Source organism: Ranitomeya variabilis, chromosome 8 (assembly GCF_051348905.1).
Source record: "Ranitomeya variabilis isolate aRanVar5 chromosome 8, aRanVar5.hap1, whole genome shotgun sequence".
NCBI classification, from domain to species: Eukaryota; Metazoa; Chordata; class Amphibia; order Anura; family Dendrobatidae; genus Ranitomeya; species Ranitomeya variabilis.
Window position 1 is genome coordinate 213,652,654 of NC_135239.1, and position 25,812 is coordinate 213,678,465.

The 25,812-nt window shown below is 43.6% G+C and overlaps 1 long non-coding RNA gene across 2 annotated transcripts in view; it reads left to right on the forward strand.

Annotated features, from left to right (window-relative positions):
* The window catches only part of LOC143787809 (uncharacterized), a 43,785-nt gene extending 18,455 nt beyond the window's left edge, over nucleotides 1–25,330 (forward strand). For both annotated transcript variants that reach the window (XR_013218475.1, XR_013218476.1), the window contains exons 3-4: nucleotides 20,623–20,869; nucleotides 24,744–25,330. This is a non-coding gene — a long non-coding RNA (uncharacterized LOC143787809). The remainder of the gene's footprint in view (nucleotides 1–20,622; nucleotides 20,870–24,743) is intronic.
* Nucleotides 25,331–25,812: the final 482 nt, after the last annotated feature.

Sequence of the window (25,812 nt, forward strand, 5' to 3'; positions counted from 1 at the left end):
CGTGAAATAGATCACTCTGTGTGTAATGACTTTATAGAATATAAGAGATTCACTTTTTGTATTGAAAAAATGAAATAAATTTAACTTTTTGATGATATTCTACTTTTGTGAGAAGCTCCTGTATATCATGGCCTATTAAACGCTCCCTCCTAAATAATTGTAATCTACAGAAAATTTCTCACTTGCATCCAAGTTTGTCCTTTCAATTGGCCTCGTGTCCACAGAAGAGGGAGATTACATTGATTTTCTGCCCTTCAGGGGGTAAGAGGAGGATGGGGGAACATTCTGCTCTTGGGTGGGATAAATCATTACATTGTAAAGGGGCCATATCAATTTTACTGTTCTGCCTGATGTTCACCCCCTCCCCACTCCTAATATCAGACTCCCGAGGGGTACAGTGGACCCCAATAAACACGTGGCACGCGGAGATGTAAGAGCTTCACCTGTTCTCTCTCTTCTGATGACTGTGCGGAGTCTTTCCAATCCATTAAGGGCTTAATCTCCAGCGGGGCACGGCTTACTGTAAATATTACATGGAGTGGATACACAGACTCTCATCTTAGTCTGGAAGCTCCATTAATGTTTCATGAGAGCATTGGTTTAATTTTGCATTAATAAATGCACCCATCCCCGTCCTTCATCCTATCGTGTTATTAGCAGAAGTGTAACTGTGTGATCAACAAGAAACTTTACTACAAATCTGGAAGTTGTTGGAATTGTTTAGACAAAAAAGATACATTTTCACAATCCACTATAAAAGCAGAGACCCCAAAGTACAGACCCCTGCATAAAAAGACCACAAAGTATAGACCCCTGTATACAAACATGACAAAGTACAGACCCCTGTATACAAAGACCCTAAAGTACAGACCTCTGTATACAAAGACCCCAAAGATGTTCCCACCTACAAACTTCACTGTTGTATGGTGTTTTGGGGTGATATACAGTGCCTTTTGGCCTCCAAACATGGTGTATTATGTATGTATTTGTTGCATGACGGATGCAAAAACCATGAAACGTATCCCTTTCTACTTCTGGATTATGGCCCCAGCAGCGCTCACTGGAACCTTCAGTGGTTTAGAAATTCTTCTGTAACCAATGCCATCAGTATGTTTTGCAACAATAAGGTCGTGAAAGTCTTGAGACAGCTCACTGGTGTTGTTTCTTGTGTGGCCCCTTTTTATCGTCCATCAGTTGAACCAGCTGATATTATTTGTCAGTAAGTGGCAGCATTGCTTTCTAATTACTGATAGATCTCAGCCGGTATCAGGACTTTTTGCTCTTCTTTCTTCATGTGTTCAATACTTTTTCCCTGTGTAATTTCTCATTATTACACTTGTCGAATATCACAGCCAGTGAGGTGGTGGAGATCCCACCTCTGCCACCAATTATCAAAGATCACAGTTGGGGGGGTCGCGCAGATCCACCCGCTGTTATCTTTTTGGAATGAACAGTCCTCTGCTGTAAATTACGAAATCATCAGATGATTAACGGAGGAGGGAGCGACTGTTTCCACTACTAGGCCGATTACTGGGGCACTCACAGTGAGCGTATTGCATATATACATCCGAGTCCAACACATGGAATATATATATATATACCCCTGTATGGTCACTGCCAGTTCCACAATACCCCAAGAAAGATTATAAGCTGCCATCACCAATCGTTTATACAGGTTGATTGGACGCCTGTTTCAGGTTGCGTATGAATTCGGGTGCGGTTTACAGAGCAAGAGGAACAGAACCATTACATTTAATATTTAATCCAGAAAGATAGGCAGTGTTTATAAAAAAAAAAATATACAAACTGGGAATACAACAACACAGCATATATGATTACCGTATATACTCGAGTATAAGCCGAGATTTTCAGCCCAAATTTTTGGGCTGAAAGTGCCCCTCTCGGCTTATACTCGAGTCACGGTCGGCGGTGGGGTCGGCGGGTGAGGGGGAGAGAGCGTGTCGCATACTCACCTAGTCCCGGCACTCCTGGCGCTCCCCCTGCCCGTCCCACGGTCTTCGGTGCCGCAGCTCGTCCCCTGTTCAGCGGTCACATGGTACCGCTCATTAGAGAAATTAATATGGACTCCACTCCCATAGGGGCGGAGCTGCAAATTCATTCCTCTAATCAGCGGTAACGGTGATCGCTGACAGAGGAAGAGGCCGCGACACCCGGAGACCAGCTGTCCGGGAGAAGGAGCCAGGGACGCCGGGAGCAGGTAAGTATCTCATAGTCACCTGTCCGCGTTCCACACGCCGGGCGCCGCTCCGTCTTCCCGTCTTCTTGTTCTGACTGTGCAGGTCAGAGGGCGCAATGACGCATATAGTGTGCGCGCCGCCCTCTGCCTGATCAGTCAGTGCGGAGAGACGCCGGGACGGGACGCTGAGGAGCTGCAAGCAAGAGAGGTGAGTATGTTTTTTTTGTTTTTTTTATTGCAGCCGCAGCATTGTATATTGCACAGATTTATGTGGAGTATCTATGGGGCAACGGTGCAGAGCATTATATATATGGCACAGCTTTATGTGGAGCATCTATGGGGCCATAATCAAAGGTGCAGAACATTATATATGGCACAGCTATCTATGGGGCCATAATCAAAGGTGCAGGGCATTATATATGGCACAGCTATCTATGGGGCCATAATCAAAGGTGCAGGGCATTATATATGGCACAACTATCTATGGGGCCATAATCAAAGGTGCAGAGCATTATATATGGCACAGCTATCTATGGGGCCATAATCAAAGGTGCAGAGCATTGTATATGGCACAGCTATCTATGGGGCCATAATCAAAGGTGTAGGGCATTATATATGGCACAGCTATCTATGGGGCCATAATCAAAGGTGCAGAGCATTATATATGGCACAGCTATCTATGGGGCCATAATCAAAGGTGCAGAGCATTATATATGGCACAGCTATCTATGGGGCCATAATCAAAGGTGCAGGGCATTATATATGGCACAGCTATCTATGGGGCCATAATCAAAGGTGCAGAGCATTGTATATGGCACAGCTATCTATGGGGCCATAATCAAAGGTGCAGAGCATTATATATGGCACAGCTATCTATGGGGCCATAATCAAAGGTGCAGAGCATTGTATATGGCACAGCTATCTATGGGGCCATAATCAAAGGTGCAGAGCATTATATATGGCACAGCTATCTAAGGGGCCATAATCAAAGGTGCAGGGCATTATATATGGCACAGCTATCTATGGGGCCATAATCAAAGGTGCAGGGCATTATATATGGCACAGCTATCTATGGGGCCATAATCAAAGGTGCAGAGCATTGTATATGGCACAGCTATCTATGGGGCCATAATCAAAGGTGCAGAGCATTATATATGGCACAGCTATCTATGGGGCCGTAATCATAGGTGCAGAGCATTATATATGGCACAGCTATCTATGGGGCCATAATCAAAGGTGCAGAGCATTATATATGGCACAGCTATCTATGGGGCCGTAATCATAGGTGCAGAGCATTATATATGGCACAGCTATCTATGGGGCCATAATCAAAGGTGCAGAGCATTATATATGGCACAGCTATCTATGGGGCCATAATCAAAGGTGCAGAGCATTGTATATGGCACAGCTATCTATGGGGCCATAATCAAAGGTGCAGAGCATTGTATATGGCACAGCTATCTATGGGGCCGTAATCATAGGTGCAGAGCATTATATATGGCACAGCTATCTATGGGGCCATAATCAAAGGTGCAGAGCATTATATATGGCACAGCTATCTATGGGGCCATAATCAAAGGTGCAGAGCATTGTATATGGCACAGCTATCTATGGGGCCATAATCAAAGGTGCAGAGCATTGTATATGGCACAGCTATCTATGGGGCCATAATCAAAGGTGCAGAGCATTATATATGGCACAGCTATCTATGGGGCCATAATCAAAGGTGCAGAGCATTATATATGGCACAGCTTTATATGGAGCATCTATGGGGCCATAATGAACGGTATGGAGCATCTATTTTTAATTTTGAAATTCACCGGTAGCTGCTGCATTTTCCACCCTAGGCTTATACTCGAGTCAATAAGTTTTCCCAGTTTTTTGTGGCAAAATTAGGGGGGTCGGCTTATACTCGGGTCGGCTTATACTCGAGTATATATGGTATATAAGATAAAAAGGAATATCAAAAGAAAATGATTAAACCTAATATCACGGCTACGGCTTAGAGCTCTGCGGAGGGAGGCGTTCCAGGTAAATGGATAGAACCTACAGCAAGCTGTGTCTCCAAGTACTGACAATTAATCCAAACTCAGTTTCTGCTTTTTATTAGCCCTAAGTTATGGCCACAAGTCTCCCCATGATAACCTCATGTGGGTCGTATTGTGGGAAGTTCTCAGCCCTTCAGGATTTTATGAAATCCCCATTGCATAGACCCCAAACATGACAGGTGTAGCATCATCTATCAGTCTGTTATTCAAGTGGAGGGATTGTAGAGTCCCTACAGTTATTGGGTCGATACAGAACTCAATATTCTTATCTGGACCATGGAGAAACTATAGCTGGACTTACTCGGAACCAAGGAGCCTCTGCTCCCTGAATCTACCAATCTGTCTGTTTCCCACAATAGATCTCCTGCTTCAGTCACCTGGGCGCCTCACGGGAGTCTCTGGCTTCAAAAAGGAACTTGAATGGTTACGTTAGCTCTTCCGGTCTCACTTCCTAGCTGTACGTAGTTCTCCCTCTTCCCCTATGTCCAATGTGTCAGCTCTTAGTCCCTGATGTTCTGGGTGGGCGAGTGTCCCCGCCCTGGAGATTTCTTATAGATTTTAATTTTCCTCTATGACATCACATAACGGAATTTATGGACATCTCTGGTGAGTTCTGTCCTGGGTGGATTGGATGTTCCCGACATCTGGGGAGAATTTCATGACAATAGCATTTTTATAAATAGGTCTACTTAGTAAATTGGTGACGAGTTCAATACTTATGTCACCCACTGTATAGAGACCCCAATGTATAGACCTCTATATACAGAGACCCCAATGTAGAGACCTCCATATACAGAGACCCCAAAGTAGAGACCTCTATATACAGGGACCCCAAAGTAGAGACCTCTATATACACAGACCCCAATGTAGAGCCCTCTATATACAGAGACCCCAATGTAGAGCCCTCTATATACAGAGACCCCAAAGCAGAGACCTCTATATACAGAGACCCCAATGTAGAGACCTCTATATACAGAGACCCCAATGTAGAGACCTCTATATACAGAGACCCCAATGTAGAGACCTCTATATACACAGACCCCAATGTAGAGACCTCTATATACAGAGACCCCAATGTAAACACCTCTATATACACAGACCCCAATGTAAACACCTCTATATACACAGACCCCAATGTAGAGACCTCTATATACAGAGACCCCAATGTAGAGACCTCTATATACAGAGACCCCAAAGCAGAGACCTCTATATACAGACCCCAATGTAGAGACCTCTATATACACAGACCCCAATGTAAACACCTCTATATACACAGACCCCAATGTAAACACCTCTATATACACAGACCCCAATGTAGAGCCCCCTGTGTTCATGTTCTGGGTGTAGACTGTCGTGTGGCCGTCTTGATCACTGATCCGGCTCTGCACTATATGTCGCCATTTTTGTATAATTCTTACCAGTCTCAGGACTGAGGCCGCTGAGCGGATTGTTATCACCGGCGTTCACGATTTTGTCTCTTTCACTTCTTATTCTGCTGCCATTTGATCCTTCCAGCAGCGATCGAGGCCAGAAATCTTGATCTTTCAGCGCATTTTCCATAAACCCGTAACTCGCACAGTTCGATTCTGTTTTCCTGTAAGAAATCTGCATAAAACAGTTTGAGACTAATTAAATACGGTGCGGACATATTGCTGCGCGTTGTCCTGAGCCGTAGAAAGACCTTTATGTGCTGCGACCACTCACTGCGACCACTGACTGCGACGTTATCCTGTAATAACCTATTGATCCGGCCTATTTCACACGTTACAAGCTCCGGCTCATCTATCTCCCCGGCCGGTGTCCTGTCTACATTCTCTACGCAGCCGCCGCAAAATGTGTCCTGATTGTTGGATGAGAAAATATAATGGGAAAGAAATGTATTAAAAAAGTCCAATCAATAACTGAAGGCGTCATCTGTAATCAGAGAACTACGCTAATATCTTTTTAGGCTGGTGGGAGGAGACCGTGGTATACCCGTCTGTTACGTTTCAAGAGAAGGTGCGCCATTGGCATCGATACATCGATGATGTGTTCTTTCTATGGCTGGGCACCGAAACTGAGTGTGTACAATTCTTACAGGATTTGAACACCAACACTTACAACATCTTGCTGACACACTCTATGTCGACCATCTCCGTTACTTACTTGGATCTGAAAATCACGGTAGCAGGACATCAACTGGTCACGGATCTTTTCCGCAAGCCCACAGCTACCAACTCTCTACTTGAGTATAGTAGTTTTCATCCTACTCATACCAAGGTGGGTGTTCCCATTAGCCAGTATTTGCGAGTAAGGCGCAATTGTACGCATGATGTCGATTTTCTATCGCAGGCCAAGGAACTAACAAAACATTTCAGGCACAGAGGTTACCCCAAACGAGTGATATCATCAGCTTTTCAGAGAGCATGACGAGAGGACCAAGCATCATTGTTGACCTCTAGACCACGAGAGTCGGAAAAAGTCACCAGATTTGTCACGGATTTCAATAGCAGTTGGCACCAGGTAAAGACCATTATCAATAGACATTGGTCTATTCTAAGAACTGACTCCCAAACAGCGGAAGTAACAAGTGACAGACCACTGCTTGCAACGAGACGGGCCCCAAATCTACGGGATCTTTTAACAAATAGTCATTTCTCAAGACCCACAGTTAGACTCAATAGAGGTATCAATCTCAAGGGGTCTTTTCCATGTGGGAATTGTAGTGTATGTCCCTTTATGGTACCCACTAGGAATGTTTTTTCTAATCCACTAGACCTTTCCACTCATCGGCTCAAACATTACATCAACTGCAAGACGAGGGACGTCATTTATGTTATCATCTGTCCGTGTGGTAAACCGTACGTTGGACAAACTTCCCAGGAGCTAAGAAAGAGAATACAGAAGCATATGTCTACTATTCACCTGGCGGCCGCTGAACAACGCAAGGGTAAGCCCCTCACCCCGGTGGCTGCACATTTTTTGGCAGCACATGGGGGTTCCACCACTAACACCAAAGTTGTGGGTCTGCAGAAAATACCCTATGGACGGAGGGGTGGTAACTCACATAATCAGCTCCTCCGAACGGAATCCAGATGGATTTTTAATCTTCGGTCTGTAGCCCCACAGGGATTAAATGAAGAACTATTATTTACGGGGTTCCTGGGCTGAAGTATGCATAGTAGATCTTGCCCGGACCTTGATTGTATATCGTTTATTTCGTTGTTTCCCCTTCCTTTCTTCTGCTCTGTGAATCCGTTATAACTATAGTGATCGTATCCATTTTGTATACACTTGTGTTCTGTTTCCCTAGAGTGTCATCTTGTTCATTGTGTTGGGTAGCCTCATCAGTCTGGGATTGGACATTATTATATGGAACTTGGACCTGAATATGGAGGAACACGGCCTCGCTATGAGGAGCTTTGTGTTCCTATCGTCATGAAGATTGCACATAACGTGCAGATACCAGCGACACTTACAATTATGTGCCCATATTCTTTGAATTACAGACTGGGCCATTGGCGATGCAGTGATGGAGGCCCACATGCTCTATGACTATTTTTCATTTTTTATTTTTACTTTTTATTATGTGTATGTATGTGTATATATATATATGTATATATGTGTGTGTATATATATATATATGTATGTACTGTATATATATATATATATATATATATATATATATATATATATATATATATATATATATATATATATATATATATATATATATATATATATATATATGTATTATTATTTTTTTTTTTTTTTTTGTTTATTTATTTTTTCTTCACTATTTGGGCTGCAGGATTGAGAGAAGTTGGATACATACATCAACGGGGATCTGTCTGGACTTGTAACAGATATGGATTTGGCCATTGTGAAGTGTAACACGATTCTGTTCAACCTAAGTACTCACATGAACTGACCCATAGGATTTGGCGCGTGTTACTTACCGACCAGGAACTAAGATATTTATGGATCCCGTTGCTATCAAGTTATGTGGATGTATACTAATAATTGTACTCCTTGTTATGGGCTATGTAGCGAGCTATGTATCTGCACTATGATGCGAGTTTTTGTGGCTGTATACAAGGTCGGACACCCGTTCTATGGGTGCTCCACTATAGCCCTATTTATATAGATAAAATGGTTGTGCATATACTTTTTTGGCTATCACTATCCATTGACCTGACAGTCCATCTGGAGATATTATCACAACACGCTTTTCCGTGGATATTCGGTTATCAACATAGTAGTGGTTTATTCCACCTTATCTGGTTTGATACCTCTGGGGCTCTAAGAGTCCTTACTCTCCCCCGGACGGCATCCTAATCTTTCTGCTGGATATGGGTACTTTTGGGTCTGCTATGATGGCTGCTCCTCTGTGACTGATTCCTCCGTTGGTGTCATCCTTCTGAGTATGCGCTTGTATGGGCCTTACTCATAGTGCTAATATAGCATCACTGCTTTTTCTAATATAATATTTTGTTTATTTGTTGCGCCCGGATGCATTTGTAACATATAGGGTCTCCTGTCTGTATGCATTGACCGGCACTCAGGCTCTGCTCTTCAGTAAATGAGACCAGCGGTGGACACCGCGTCTGATGACGGCACATTCCGCCCGGTCTCCTACAGTATACACACCAGCCCAGCGCTTCGGCGCTGCATGTATATGTGCCCAGAGACTTTTATGTCTCTTCATGCCCAAGCCACGGTTAAGTACGTAACTGATGAAGGTCCGTATGAGGGACCGAAACGTTTGTTGGGTACTACACAATAAAATTTCACAAACGCATCAAAGTTGAGTGCTAGGTTTTTACTTGATTGTATTAAGGTGTGGGAACCTACCTTAGCACCATATATACAGTAGTGCACACGGTTTTTTCATATAACTGCTCTTCAGTAAATGCCGCCTACCATGTTGTAATGACTCTGCGCATGTGTGTACTTCTCCCCCTAGTGTTGCCATTTTGCATGTGCATCAGCACCATCACAATGGCACACATGCGGTGGCTTCCACTGACGCGATGCTCCAGGGCTACACACCAGTTCGTATTTTATTCATTATGTATACTTGTATATTAACCTCAGAGGAGGCGTACTTCCTTCACTTCCCCTGACGAAGCTGCGCTTGCAGCGATACGCGTGGGGCTCTCGCCTCACCCCTGAGCTTGTCTCCTGCTTTTTCCAGGCATCCTGCTTCATGGTATACCATTACTTAGCATTGGTGCTGTATGTTTTGGCACATTCCTTTCTCCCTTTTCTCCCTTTTTTCATTCAATTCCATGCAGGCTATTGTGCCAGACTTGTGATAGATCTCTCTCTGCGTGTTTCAATTAATAGGGGGTGATTGGTATGTGCCTGATTAAGGCCTTGGGCGTATGGTCTATGCCCATGCTCAGATAGTCTTATTCATGCTATCAATACACTGGGTAAAGAGCATGCTCATTTAACACTTCATGCCTTTATTCTATCTATATTGAACAGGACAGTGAGCACGCTCATTCAAAACTTTATACTTTCATGTTCCGTCTATAGAGTCTCAGTAAATCGATGACTGGTCAGTGTATCACCATTAGCTGTGGCATGTATTATTATTCTGTGATCACTATTCTGGGCAAAGAGCGTGCCCATTTAACACTTTATGCCTTTATATTCTTCACATTGAACAGGACAGTGAGCATGCTCATTTAAAACTCTATACTGATATGTTCTGTCTATAGAATCTCAGCAAACTGATTACTGGTCAGTGTATGTTCATTGGTTGTGGCATGTATTATTTTGTGATTTGAAATACTATCTGCATAAACAAGAGACATTGTATATATTTAATATTAAGCACTTTATCCATGTGTGTTATCATTTTTTTGTAACATGTATTCAGGGGTGGCGGCCTATGGTTCTGTATCCAGGCCTTTTTAAATGGTTTTACTGTGTACTTGTCCTTTTTGAGGTGTAATAAAAGTTTTTGATATTTTGTATATTTTATGGGTGTGCATACCGTTATTGGTCTAGTCTTTTTCTTCCTTGTTTATGCTGTAATCAGAGAACAGCGCCCCCTATGGACAAATAATCATAAAAATGCGTGAAGTGTAGAAATCTCTACCCTGCGACGCTCCTCTATCCGGCTCCTTCAGGTGGGAACTAATGATGTCATCAGTGTTTGAGCAGTGATGTCGTACAATAAGTGCTACGCAACTGGCCGAGCGCCCAAAACGTTACCTTGTGTTAATGGTATATGGGCCGGGATCCACTTCACTGACAGTATATCGGCAGGGATCCACTTCACTGACAGTATATGGGCAGGGATCCACTTCACTGACAGTATATTGGCAGGGATCCACTTCACTGACAGTATATGGGCAGGGATCCACTTCACTGACAGTATATGGGTTGGAATAAATTTTAATGACCGTATACAAGCTGGGATTCACTCCACTGACAATATATGGGCTGAGATCCACTACACTTATGGTATATAGGCTGGGATCCACTTCACTGACAGTATATGGGCTGGGATCCACTTCACTGACAGTATATGGGCTGAGATCCACTTCACTGACAGTATACGGGCTGGGATCCACTTCACTGACAGTATATGGGCAGGGATCCACTTCACTGACAGTATATCGGCAGGGATCCACTTCACTGACAGTATATGGGCAGGGATCCACTTCACTGACAGTATATCGGCAGGGATCCACTTCACTGACAGTATATGGGCTGGGATCCACTTCACTGACAGTATATGGGCTGGGATCCACTTCACTGACAGTATATGGGCTGGGATCCACTTCACTGACAGTATATGGGTTGGAATAAATTTTAATGACAGTATACAAGCTGGGATTCACTCCACTGACAATATATGGGCTGAGATCCACTACACTTATGGTATATAGGCTGGGATCCACTTCACTGACAGTATATGGGCTGGGATCCACTTCACTGACAGTATATGGGCTGGGATCCACTTCACTGACAGTATATGGGCTGGGATCCACTTCACTGACAGTATATGGGCTGGGATCCACTTCACTGACAGTATATGGGCTGAGATCCACTTCACTGACAGTATATGGGCTGGGATCCACTTCACTGACAGTATACGGGCTGGGATCCACTTCACTGACAGTATACGGGCTGGGATCCACTTCACTGACAGTATATGGGCTGGGATCCACTTCACTGACATTATATGGGCTGGGATCCACGTCACTGACAGTATATGGGTTTTAATAAACTTTAATGACAGTATACAAGCTGGGATCCACTCCACTGACAGTATATGGGCTGGGATCCACTTCACTGACAGTATATAGGCTGGGATCCACTCCACTGACAGTATATGGGCTGGGATCCACTTCACTGACAGTATATAGGCTGGGATACACTTCACTGACAGTATATGGGCTGGGATCCACTTCACTGACAGTATATGGGCTGGGATCCACTTCACTGACAGTATATGGGCTGGGATCCACTTCACTGACAGTATATGGGCAGGGATCCACGTAACTGACAGTATATGGGCTGGGATCCACTTCACTGACAGTATATGGGCAGGGATCCACGTAACTGACAGTATATGGGCTGGGATCCACGTAACTGACAGTATATGGGCTGGGATCCACGTAACTGACAGTATATGGGCAGGGATCCACGTAACTGACAGTATGTGGGCTGGGATCCACTTCACTGACAGTATACAAGCTGGGATCCACTCTGTTGTGAAATTGGATTTTGGGCTCCCCCGGTGGCCACTGGTGGAATTGAACTGGTGTGCATCATCCCCTCTGTTCACCTGTTTCCATCAGGATGTGGGAGTCGCTATTTAACCTTGCTCCTCTGTCACTTCCATGCCGGTCAACATTGTAATCAGAAGCCTTTCTGTGCATGTTCCTGCTGCTAGACAACTCCCAGCTAAGTTGGACTTTAGTCCTCGTTTGTTTTTGCATTTTGTTCCAGTTCACAGCTGTAGTTTCGTTTCTGTGTCTGGAAAGCTCTTGTGATCTGAAATTGCCACTCTGATGTTATGAGTTAATACTAGAGTCTTAAAGTAATTTCAGGATGGTATTTTGATAGGGTTTTCAGCTGACCATGAAAGTGCCCTTTCTGTCTTCCTGCTATCTAGTAAGCGGACCTCAATTTTGCTAAACCTATTTTCATACTACGTTTGTCATTTCACCTAAAATCACCGCCAATATATGTGGGGGCCTCTGTCTGCCTATCGGGGAAATTTCTCTAGAGGTGAGCCAGGACTATATTTTCCTCTGCCAGGATTAGTTAGTCCTCCGGCCGGCGCTGGGCGTCTAGGGATAAAAACGTAGGCAACGCTACCCGGCTACTGTTAGTTGTGCGGCAGGTTTAGTTCATGGTCAGTTTAGTTTCCATCCTTCCAAGAGCTAGTACTTATGTTTGCTGGGCGATGTTCTCTTGCCATTGAGAACCATAACAGTTTGACCGGCCCAAAAAGGGTTAAATTAATGGACAGAGAAAGGAGAGAAAAGAGAAGTCTGCTGAAGATTTTTTTTTTCCCTTCCCTTCAGTTCTGAGTGTGCTTGTAATTGAATCTCTTGCAAGTCTGCCTATATTGCAGCCTTTCTCTCTCTCTCTCTCCTTCTAATCCTGGAATGGCTCTGTGTTCACCTGTTTAAAATGGATATTCAGAGTTTAGCTGCAGGTTTGAATAATCTCACCACGAAAGTTCAAAATTTACAAGATTTTGTTGTTCATGTTCCTATATCTGAACCTAGAATTCCTTTGCCTGAATTTTTCTCGGGGAATAGATCTTGCTTTCAAAATTTCAAAAATAATTGCAAGTTGTTTTTGTCCCTGAAATCTCGCTCTGCTGGAGATCCTGCTCAGCAGGTCAGGATTGTGATTTCCTTGCTCCGGGGCGACCCTCAGGATTGGGCTTTTGCATTGGCTCCAGGGGATCCTGCGTTGCTCAATGTGGATGCGTTTTTTCTGGCCTTGGGGTTGCTTTATGAGGAACCTCAGTTAGAGCTTCAGGCGGAAAAGGCCTTGATGTCCCTATCTCAGGGGCAAGACGAAGCTGAAATATACTGCCAGAAATTCCGTAAATGGGCTGTGCTTACTCAGTGGAATGAGTGCGCCCTGGCGGCGAATTTCAGAGAGGGTCTCTCTGATGCCATTAAGGATGTTATGGTGGGGTTCCCTGTGCCTGCGGGTCTGAATGAGTCCATGACAATGGCTATCCAGATCGATAGGCGTCTGCGGGAGCGCAAACCTGTGCACCATTTGGCGGTGTCTACTGAGAAGACGCCAGAGAATATGCAATGTGATAGAATTCTGTCCAGAAGTGAACGGCAGAATTTAAGACGAAAAAATGGGTTGTGCTTCTATTGCGGTGATTCAACTCATGTTATATCAGCATGCTCTAAGCGTACTAAGAAGCTTGATAAGTCTGTTTCAATTGGCACTTTACAGTCTAAGTTTATTCTATCTGTGACCCTGATTTGTTCTTTATCATCTATTACCGCGGATGCCTATGTCGACTCTGGCGCCGCTTTGAGTCTTATGGATTGGTCCTTTGCCAAACGCTGTGGGTATGATTTGGAGCCTCTTGAAACTCCTATACCCCTGAAGGGGATTGACTCCACCCCATTGGCTAGTAATAAACCACAATACTGGACACAAGTAACTATGCGGATTAATCCGGATCATCAGGAGATTATTCGCTTTCTTGTGCTGTATAACCTACATGATGTGTTGGTGCTTGGATTGCCATGGCTGCAATCTCATAACCCAGTCCTCGACTGGAAAGCTATGTCTGTGTTAAGCTGGGGATGTAAGGGGACGCATGGGGACGTACCTGTGGTTTCCATTTCATCATCTATTCCCTCTGAGATTCCTGAATTCTTGACTGAATATCGTGACGTTTTTGAAGAACCTAAGCTTGGTTCATTACCTCCGCACCGGGAGTGCGATTGTGCCATAGATTTGATTCCGGGTAGTAAATACCCTAAGGGTCGTTTATTTAATCTGTCTGTGCCTGAACATGCTGCTATGCGAGAATATATAAAGGAGTCCTTGGAAAAGGGACATATTCGTCCTTCGTCATCTCCCTTAGGAGCCGGTTTTTTCTTTGTGGCTAAGAAAGATGGCTCTTTGAGACCGTGTATTGATTATCGGCTTTTGAATAAAATCACGGTTAAATATCAATATCCGTTGCCACTGCTGACTGATTTGTTTGCTCGCATAAAGGGGGCCAAGTGGTTCTCTAAGATAGATCTCCGTGGGGCGTATAATTTGGTGCGAATTAAGCAGGGGGATGAGTGGAAAACCGCATTTAATACGCCCGAGGGCCACTTTGAGTATTTGGTGATGCCTTTTGGTCTTTCAAATGCCCCTTCAGTCTTTCAGTCCTTTATGCATGACATTTTCCGTGATTATTTGGATAAATTTATGATTGTGTATCTGGATGATATTTTGATTTTTTCGGATGACTGGGACTCTCATGTCCAGCAGGTCAGGAGGGTTTTTCAGGTTTTGCGGTCTAATTCCTTGTGTGTGAAGGGTTCTAAGTGCGTTTTTGGGGTTCAAAAGATTTCCTTTTTGGGATATATTTTTTCCCCCTCTTCCATCGAGATGGATCCTGTCAAGGTTCAGGCTATTTGTGATTGGACGCAACCTTCTTCTCTTAAGAGTCTTCAGAAATTTTTGGGCTTTGCTAACTTTTATCGTCGATTTATTGCTGGTTTTTCTGATGTTGTTAAACCATTGACTGATTTGACTAAGAAGGGTGCTGATGTTGCTGATTGGTCCCCTGCTGCTGTGGAGGCCTTTCGGGAGCTTAAGCGCCGCTTTTCTTCCGCCCCTGTGTTGCGTCAGCCTGATGTTGCTCTTCCTTTTCAGGTTGAGGTCGACGCTTCTGAAATCGGAGCTGGGGCAGTTTTGTCGCAGAGAAGTTCCGATTGTTCCGTGATGAGACCTTGTGCCTTTTTCTCGCGTAAATTTTCGCCCGCCGAGCGGAATTATGATGTTGGGAATCGGGAGCTTTTGGCCATGAAGTGGGCTTTTGAGGAGTGGCGTCATTGGCTTGAGGGGGCTAGACATCAGGTGGTGGTATTGACTGACCACAAAAATCTAATTTATCTTGAGTCCGCCAGACGCCTGAATCCTAGACAGGCGCGCTGGTCGTTGTTTTTCTCTCGGTTTAATTTTGTGGTGTCCTACCTGCCGGGTTCTAAGAATGTTAAGGCGGATGCCCTTTCTAGGAGTTTTGAGCCTGACTCCCCTGGTAACTCTGAACCTACAGGTATCCTTAAGGATGGAGTGATATTGTCTGCCGTTTCTCCAGACCTGCGGCGGGCCTTGCAGGAGTTTCAGGCGGATAGACCTGATCGTTGCCCACCTGGTAGACTGTTTGTTCCTGATGATTGGACCAGTAAAGTCATTTCTGAGGTTCATTCTTCTGCGTTGACAGGTCATCCTGGAATCTTTGGTACCAGGGATTTGGTGGCAAGGTCCTTCTGGTGGCCTTCCCTGTCTCGAGATGTGCGAGGCTTTGTGCAGTCTTGTGACGTTTGTGCTCGGGCCAAGCCTTGTTGTTCTCGGGCTAGTGGATTGTTGTTGCCCTTGCCTATCCCGAAGAGGCCCTGGACGCACATCTCGATGGATTTTATTTCGGATCTTCCTGTTTCTCAGAAGATGTCTGTCATCTGGGTGGTGTGTGACCGTTTCTCTAAGATGGTCCATTTGGTTCCCCTGCCTAAGTTGCCTTCTTCTTCCGAGTTGGTTCCTCTGTTTTTTCAAAATGTGGTCCGTTTGCATGGTATTCCGGAGAATATCATTTCTGACAGAGGAACCCAATTCGTGTCTAGATTTTGGCGAGCATTCTGTGCTAGGATGGGCATAGATTTGTCTTTCTCGTCTGCTTTCCATCCTCAGACAAATGGCCAGACCGAGCGGACGAATCAGACCTTGGAGACATATTTGAGGTGTTTTGTGTCTGCAGATCAGGATGATTGGGTTGCTTTTTTGCCTTTAGCGGAGTTTGCCCTCAATAATCGGGCCAGCTCTGCCACCTTGGTGTCTCCTTTTTTCTGTAATTCGGGGTTTCATCCTCGATTTTCTTCTGGTCAGGTGGAATCTTCGGATTGTCCTGGAGTGGATGCTGTGGTGGAGAGGTTGCGTCAGATTTGGGGGCAGGTAGTGGACAATTTGAAGTTGTCCCAGGAGAAGACTCAGCTTTTTGCCAACCGCCGGCGTCGGGTTGGTCCTCGGCTTTGTGTTGGGGACTTGGTGTGGTTGTCTTCTCGTTTTGTCCCTATGAGGGTTTCTTCTCCTAAGTTTAAGCCTCGGTTCATCGGCCCGTACAAGATATTGGAGATTCTTAACCCTGTGTCCTTCCGTTTGGACCTCCCTGCATCTTTTTCTATTCATAATGTTTTTCATCGGTCATTGTTGCGCAGGTATGAGGTACCGGTTGTACCTTCCGTTGAGCCTCCTGCTCCGGTGTTGGTTGAGGGCGAGTTGGAGTACGTTGTGGAAAAAATCTTGGACTCCCGTGTTTCCAGACGGAAACTCCAGTATCTGGTCAAATGGAAGGGATACGGTCAGGAGGATAATTCTTGGGTGACTGCCTCTGATGTTCATGCCTCCGATCTGGTCCGTGCCTTTCATAGGGCTCATCCTGATCGCCCTGGTGGTTCTGGTGAGGGTTCGGTGCCCCCTCCTTGAGGGGGGGGTACTGTTGTGAAATTGGATTTTGGGCTCCCCCGGTGGCCACTGGTGGAATTGAACTGGTGTGCATCATCCCCTCTGTTCACCTGTTTCCATCAGGATGTGGGAGTCGCTATTTAACCTTGCTCCTCTGTCACTTCCATGCCGGTCAACATTGTAATCAGAAGCCTTTCTGTGCATGTTCCTGCTGCTAGACAACTCCCAGCTAAGTTGGACTTTAGTCCTCGTTTGTTTTTGCATTTTGTTCCAGTTCACAGCTGTAGTTTCGTTTCTGTGTCTGGAAAGCTCTTGTGATCTGAAATTGCCACTCTGATGTTATGAGTTAATACTAGAGTCTTAAAGTAATTTCAGGATGGTATTTTGATAGGGTTTTCAGCTGACCATGAAAGTGCCCTTTCTGTCTTCCTGCTATCTAGTAAGCGGACCTCAATTTTGCTAAACCTATTTTCATACTACGTTTGTCATTTCACCTAAAATCACCGCCAATATATGTGGGGGCCTCTGTCTGCCTATCGGGGAAATTTCTCTAGAGGTGAGCCAGGACTATATTTTCCTCTGCCAGGATTAGTTAGTCCTCTGGCCGGCGCTGGGCGTCTAGGGATAAAAACGTAGGCAACGCTACCCGGCTACTGTTAGTTGTGCGGCAGGTTTAGTTCATGGTCAGTTTAGTTTCCATCCTTCCAAGAGCTAGTACTTATGTTTGCTGGGCGATGTTCTCTTGCCATTGAGAACCATAACACCACTCCACTGACAGTATATGGGCTGAGATCCACTTCACTGACAGTATATGGCCTGAGATCCACTTCACTGACGGTACATGGGCTGGAATCCACTTCACTGACAGTACATGGGCTGGGATCCACTTCAGTGACGGTATATGGGTTGGAATCCACTTCAATGACAGTATCAGGACTGTGATTTGCTACAATATATCCAAATCTGTCTGCTCTGAGCATTTTACAGCCGCATGGAGAAATGGAGCAGACGAGTCCCATCTGCATAATGTGGCCGTGACCGGCTCCTTGTGTTGCATCCATTATTCATTGCATGCTTTATTCTGCTCTGTAAAATGGATCACAGTAATGCATGCCGAGATTCCTTCCATGCGCGGCCTTGGTCTGTGCTGAATACTGACCATGTGCCCTGGATCCGTGTGATCTGTGTGCGGTTCATGGCACAGATGTCCAGCAGCACGTGGACCCATTATACTCATGTGAATGAGCCCTAGAGGACTTGTCTCCAGTTCTCATCTCCAGAACCCTGCAGCTCTCCTGCCGTCCGGCTTCCTGTTTGCGCTCCTGCAGATTGACGGCCTGGGCCAATATCATGGCTGAGCCGTCGGCCTGAAAAGTGCTCTCTTCAATGCAGCTAGTGCAGAAAGCTGTGTGTTTGCAAAATGGGAGCAGCGCAGGGGCGCTGAGTCCGGCCAGATCCTGTGATCCAGCCAGCTTCAGAGCGAGCCAGATCCTGTGATCCAGCCAGCTTCAGAGCGAGCCAGATCCTGTGATCCAGCCAGCTTCAGAGCGAGCCAGATCCAGCGATCTAGCCAGCTTCAATGGCCTTTTCCTAACCATCCTTTCCAGGCTGCGGTTCTCCCGGTTGCTTGTGCACCTTCTCCTACCACACTTTTTCCTTCCACTTTCCAGTAATCTGCTTGGATACAGCACTGTGTGAACAGCCGGCTTCTTTAGCAATGACCTTTTGTGGCTTCCCCTCCTTGTGGAGTGTGTCAGTGACGCCTTCTGGACATCTGTCAGGTCAGCAGTCTTCCCCGTGATTGTGGAGCTACTGAAACAGACTAAGGGACCTTTATAAACACTTAGGGTGGTTATTAATGGAGCACACTCGGACTGGGTCACGGTTAGTAGTGGGGTACCACAAGGGTCAGTATTGGGCCCTCTTCTTTTTAACATATTTATTAATGACCTTGTAGGGGGCATTCAGAGTAGAATTTCAATATTTGCAGATGACACTAAACTCTGCAGGGTAATCAATACAGGGGAGGACAATTTTATATTACAGGCTGATTTATGTAAACTAGAAGCTTGGGCTGATAAATGGCAAATGAGCTTTAATGGGGATAAATGTAAGGTCATGCACTTGGGTAGAAGTAATGATGTATAACTATGTGCTTAATTCTAAAACTCTGGGCAAAACCGTCAATGAAAAAGACCTGGGTGTATGGGTGGATGACAAACTAATATTCAGTGGCCAGTGTCAGGCAGCTGCTACAAAGGCAAATAAAATAATGGGATGCAGTAAAAGAGGCATAGATGCTCATGAGGAGAACATAATTTTACCTCTATACAAGTCACTAGTGCGACCACACTTAGAATACTGTGCACAGTTCTGGTCTCCGGTGTATAAGAAAGACATAGCTGAACTGGAGCGGGTGCAGAGAAGAGCGACCAAGGTTATTAGAGGACTGGGGGGTCTGCAATACCAAGATAGGTTATTACACTTGGGGCTATTTAGTTTGGAAAAACGAAGACTAAGGGGTGATCTTATGTTAATGTATAAATATATGAGGGGACAGTACAAAGACCTTTCTGATGATCTTTTTAATCATAGACCTGAGACAGGGACAAGGGGGCATCCTCTACGTCTGGAGGAAAGAAGGTTTAAGCATAATAACAGACGCGGGTTCTTTACTGTAAGAGCAGTGAGACTATAGAACTCTCTGCCGTATGATGTTGTAATGAGTGATTCATTAATTAAATTTAAGAGGGGACTGGATACCTTTCTGGAAAAGTATAATGTTACAGGGTATATACACTAGATTCCTTGATAAGGCGTTGATCCAGGGAACTAGTCTGATTGCCGTATGTGGAGTCGGGAAGGAATTTTTTTCCCCATGATGGAGTTACTCTTTGCCACATGGGTTTTTTTTGCCTTCCTCTGGATCAACATGTTAGGGCATGTTAGGTTAGGCTATGGGTTGAACTAGATGGACTTAAAGTCTTCCTTCAACCTTAATAACTATGTAACTATGTAACTTAGGAGCCTTTACAGGTGTTTATTGTTAATTATTCTAATTTACTGAGATAATGATCCTACAGAAGCAAAGTTTTTGTGGAACAACAACTATTTTCTATTTCTTTTAGGCGTAATGGGTTAGGAAAATACACTTTGGACCCAGGAACAAAAATTAAATAAAAATTTGTTACATAGTGTTATTTATGTATTTTAATTTTATGTATGTTACCTTTTTGCTTTACTTATTTTATAATAATTATTTTACTTATTATTTGCATTTTATATTTAATATTTAGTTTTACATATTTTTATTTTACTTATTTATTTTTTCTTATTTTGTATCACTTATTTTATATTATTTCTTTTTCTTGTTATGTAATTATTTATATTCTATATTCATTTTTTTTTTGTATTTTAATTTTACTTATTTTATTTTTTATTTCACTTTACTTATTTTATCATATTACTTCATTATTTATTTAAAATATAACTAATGTTATTATTTATTTTTATCATTTTGTCTTATTTTATACTATTACTTCTTTATTGTTATTTTACTTAATGTTTATTATTTTTATTTTAATTTTATTTATTTTATTATTTAATTTTATTTTGATTATTTAATTTATTATTTTTTTTCTCATTTGATTTGACTTTGAACCTCGGATGTTCAGATTTTATATTTTGCACATTTTCCGTCTGCAGATTGAAGCCTCTTATGTCCCAGAACAGCGTTTAAAGTATTAATGAGCAAAACTGGTGCAAGAAATTCTGCAGCTCCGGGCAGATTATTAGAGAGATACAAAGAAGAGTGAGACAGAGGAACGACGACCGCCTCAAAGCTATGAATCAATGAGCATTTACAATATAAGCCACTGACATGCAGCCTGCGCTTCAAATCTGATTAAAATCAACCAAGACAAGCTTTGATATTCGCTTCCTGAAGATCCCGGTAAGAAGGAGCAACACATTTCATCATTAATTGTTACATTGTCCAACATCCTCCTTGTGATTCTTGAAGGAGATCTCCGCTCACTGAATGGATTGGGCTGTAATTGGAAGAATATAGTAAAAAAAAAAGAAAGATACAAATATCAATCACTATATTCCCAATCTGGAAAGCAAAGGAACAAATGAATAAATGTTAAAAGTGGATTTACTCCTTGTAAATCATTGTACTACTCCTCGGGGGTGGGGCAAGTGACAAAGCAGGGGCGGAGTAAGCAACAGTAGTTGTTACCATCCTTGAATGAAACATTGTAGCTAGTTTGTGACCACTTTCCATGCTATTTACAAAATCTTTGCTGTAAGAAGATATTTATCCTATCCTGATATTGCTCACACAGGTGGGGTGTTGTTACAATGTATCAGTCTAATGCAGTGCTGTTGTAGAGGGGCGCAGATATATCTCCACGTAATGGCACAGACACTGATTCCAGTCGCTGCCTCTGATGACCGTCCTGTGACAGGAGGCAGATTTACTTTGCTGCTCACTTTTATACAATATAACAAACCCTCAGCTGTCAGTAAAGTTACATAAACCTGTCAACATGTGGATGTAAAAAAAAAAGAGAAAAAAGATTTTTTTCTATTGTCTGACAACAAACATCGACCTCCGATTACTATTTTGGGACAAGGAGTTGTCAGCTCCTTTTCCCCAGATCAGATGAATATTTGCAGCTTTTTTTGTGTGTGAAATACAAAAACTGAGTAAGAGGGAAGGGATGAATACACAAAGAGGACAATTTACTGACGTGTTACTGTTTCATATACAATTAGAGTCATTTATACATTTAAAGGGGAAGCGCAGAATTAAACAGTGACACCCACCAGCAGGGATCTTGGCTCTGCCCTTTCTGTCGCACTAGTGATCAGAATCTCTTCGTTTTCTGGCTCGTTACATTGTTTCTTAAGGCCCCGTCTCACTTAGCGATTTACCAACGATCACGACCAGCGATATGACCTGGCCGTGATCGTTGGTAAGTCGCTGTGTGGTCGCTGGGGAGCTGTCACACAGACCGCTCTCTCCAGCGACCAACGATCAGGGGAACGACTTCGGCATCGTTGAAACTGTCTTCAACGATGCCGAAGTCCCCCTGCAGCACCCGGGTAACCAGGGTAAACATCGGGTTACTAAGCGCAGGGCCGCGCTTAGTAACCCGATGTTTACCCTGGTTACCAAAAAAAACAAACACTACATACTCGCCTTTCGGTGTCCAGGTCCCTTGCCGTCTGCTTCCTGCTCTGACTGAGCCGCCGTACAGTGAGAGCAGAGCGCAGCGGTGACGTCACTGCTGTGCTCTCACTTCTCACTGTACGGCCGGCAGTCAGTGAGAGCAGGAAGCAGACGGCAAGGGACCTGACGGACATCAGAAGGCGAGTATGTACTGTTTGTTTTTTTTACATTTACGCTGGTAACCAGGGTAAACATCGGGTTACTAAGCGCGGCCCTGCGCTTAGTAACCCGATGTTTACCCTGGTTACCAGTGAAGACATCGCTGGATCGGTGTCACACACACCGATTCAGCGATGTCAGCGGGGCCTCAACGACCAAAAAAAGGTCCAGGCCATTCCGACACGACCAGCGATCTCGCAGCAGGGGCCTGATCGCTGGTACGTGTCACACATAGCGAGATCGCTACTGAGGTCGCTGTTGCGTCACAAAAATTGTGACTCAGCAGCGATCTCGCTAGCGATCTCGCTATGTGAGACGGGGCCTTCAGCCGGTGATTGATTGCTGCTATTATCACCAGGGCATTGATAAGGGGTTTGTTATTGGAGTCCGGATTCCCTGCCTGTAATTGGCTGATTAGCTGACGGGATCAATAATGAAATCTGTGAGCGGATTAACCAGTCAGCAGTTTAGGAGTCGCCGTCAGGAGATCGGTAATTATTGGTCATTGGCTGAATCGTGATTGAAAATTGATTTATTGAATTCTAAGAAAAGCTTCATTGTATCAATGTGTACGAGGCCCAAAGATTCCTACAGAAATTACAATCACAGGAGAAGCTATGACGGAATTATCCTCCAAGCTGCGGCCTCTCCAGAGCGGAGAACTTGTATGTGATTTATGTGGGGCCCATTATTATTATTATTATTATTTATATAGCACCATTGATTCCATGGTCTGTACATACAAATTACAGATATCACAGTAAAAAAACTAACAATGACAGACTGACACAGAGGGGTAAGGACCCTGCCCTCGGGGGCTGACATTCTACAGGAATTCTACATCCTTTATGCAGTAAAGGAGCAGGTTCCGCGCAGCACAGAGTGTTTCAGGAGAGTCTGACAGGGGACAATCCGCATGATGATGCCCCGTCCCCCCCGCCAGGTGATTTTCCGCAGTCCGTGTGATGTCGGTTTCTGACCATTTATCCTTCCGCCCTTTGGATCGAGCTCTTACACCCGTTGAATAATTCATGAGGACAGATAATAGCAGGTTGTTCCGCTGTGTGCAGCCCTCTCTTTATTGTCCATTTTCTTGGCTTCCTTATTCCTGTCCTCGGAGCGGTCCAGGGAATTCCATCCTAATAGTTGCGCGGATAATGCGGTTTCCATAGTAACACGGCGGGTCCGGCACAAACTCAGCGGCTCATTTTCTACTCAGGGGATTTTCTGCAGAAATTTCTGAAGTCTGACATCCCTGAAGTCCTATAGAGTCCAGCCCCGGCCTGTCTGACTCACGGATCCCCAGCAATAATGAGGCCCAAGACATAAGCAGCGCTATTGACACACAACGTCCTGCAGCGCAACATGTAACCCGCTCCCCTGTGCCTGGTCCTGGGGGGGAGCGATCAGTCACCGGCTCCTCTGCCCCCAAAATAATGGAGACGAAGATGCGAACTGCGCAGATCTCATCAGAAACATTCCAACATCATTATTTACTAATAACAGATACATTCATGTTACAAAAAGAATCAAAATGTAAATAACAGGAACACATGGAAAAAACATCTGTCTTTTATCGGAAAATCGTAGATAGAACTTGAAATATTAATAATAGTCAATGTAATTATTATTTTCATTCTTTAAATTAGCTATCTTGCATTTTGATTCACGTATTCATTTTTGTAATAATTAAGGAAATTAATAACAAAATTGTTTTAATACAATAATCTTTCTGGAATGATTGTGATTGAACTGATAAATAAACTGAATCTAAAATCTGAAAATTCTCCGTCATAATTAGCAGCCAGTTTCTATTTGTACAATCTGTAATAAAATGTTACATTAACTTCTGCTTTACTAATAACTCATGGTCATTACTGGGAGCAAACGACAGATGGAAGGTCACTGTGCCCTGAATTTAATGGATGATTGCATAAGTTGTATTTTTTTACAGTTTTATTAAAACAGTGATTTATGATACAATAATCTTCATCACACAGGATAATATATGTGCACGGAGTAAACTGTATCTTTGCAGTAGGATGTATTTATTTCCAATTTCCCCAAAAGTGATGCTCATTATTAAAAAGTATCAAAATGGCACAAGCAATTTGACAAATTCGGCCCAATTTCCTGCACCCTTTATTCTTCCTCATGGCTAATATTAGACTAGTGCTTTTGCACCCAATCACTAAATTTATCATTTCAGTGCATTTTACGTCTCCTCTTATCCATTTTCTTTCAGACCTTTAATAGGAGATATATCTACAGTGAAGGCTACGTTTGGGGCATACGGTGCAATCTACTTTTGGTGCAATTTCTGACTCATTTTGCTTAATATAATTTTTAGGTTCTGGCATTTATTTTCAGGGGAGAGGGAAGGGGATTCCATAAAACAATTTTTGAAAATGTATTCATCTTTTTCCATTAGTACAGTGTCCAACCATGACTGTACATCGCTTTGGGACAGGAGTGTCCAGCTGAAGTAGTTGCACACGGAGGTCCGCAGGAAACCCCTACTAAATAATTTTAGCACTAAGGCGACGTTACAGATTTTTGCATTGATGCCCTGGGACGATGTTCCATCACTGAGCTCACATCAATAAACTTCTCCCACATCCGCCATTTTCCGACTCTGAACTGATATGTAATATGAATGATCTCTGCCCTTCCTGAGACAATGGCCTGTCAGGGGCAAGTAAATGTAATCGGTACCGTCCTCCGTGTGACAATAAAGCAGCTGTCACCTGTATAAGAGCAGAACGCACTATTTCTCTCTGACAATGACCTGTCAGCTATAGGTGATGGCAGCCATAATGGTCCTGCTGGAATGACCTGTCATATTTTATTAATGACCCGCTGCATCCCGAGGATGATAATGTATCTTCTGTATCTGATAATGATCTCCTGTCTCCTGCTCACTCGCTGCTCTGTGCGTCACATCATTTATTTGTAGATTTCCTAAAAAATTTTTTGTGCAGTAAAAAGGGAAATCCATACAGAGACCTAAGTCCACCAGAAAAAATGTATCACAATCAGAAACTACAAATCATCAAATATGTGATGTTTCTATATAAAAATATTTGTAAAATGTACTGCTCATTTATCCATCAATGAGGAGAGGTCATTGCCAAGTATTAAAGTAATACTGCCCCTATGTACAAGAATATATCTACTATAATACTGCCCCTATGTACAAGAATATAACTACTATAATACTGCTCCTATGTACAATATAACTACTATAATACTGCCCCCTATGTACAAGAATATATCTACTATAATACTGCACCTATGTACAAGAATATAACTACTATAATACTGCCCCTATGTACAAGAATATATCTACTATAATACTGCACCTATGTACAAGAATATAACTACTATAATGCTGCCTCTATGTACAAGAATATATCTACTATAATACTGCCCCTATGTACAAGAATATAACTACTATAATACTGCTCCTATGTACAAGAATATAACTACTATAATACTGC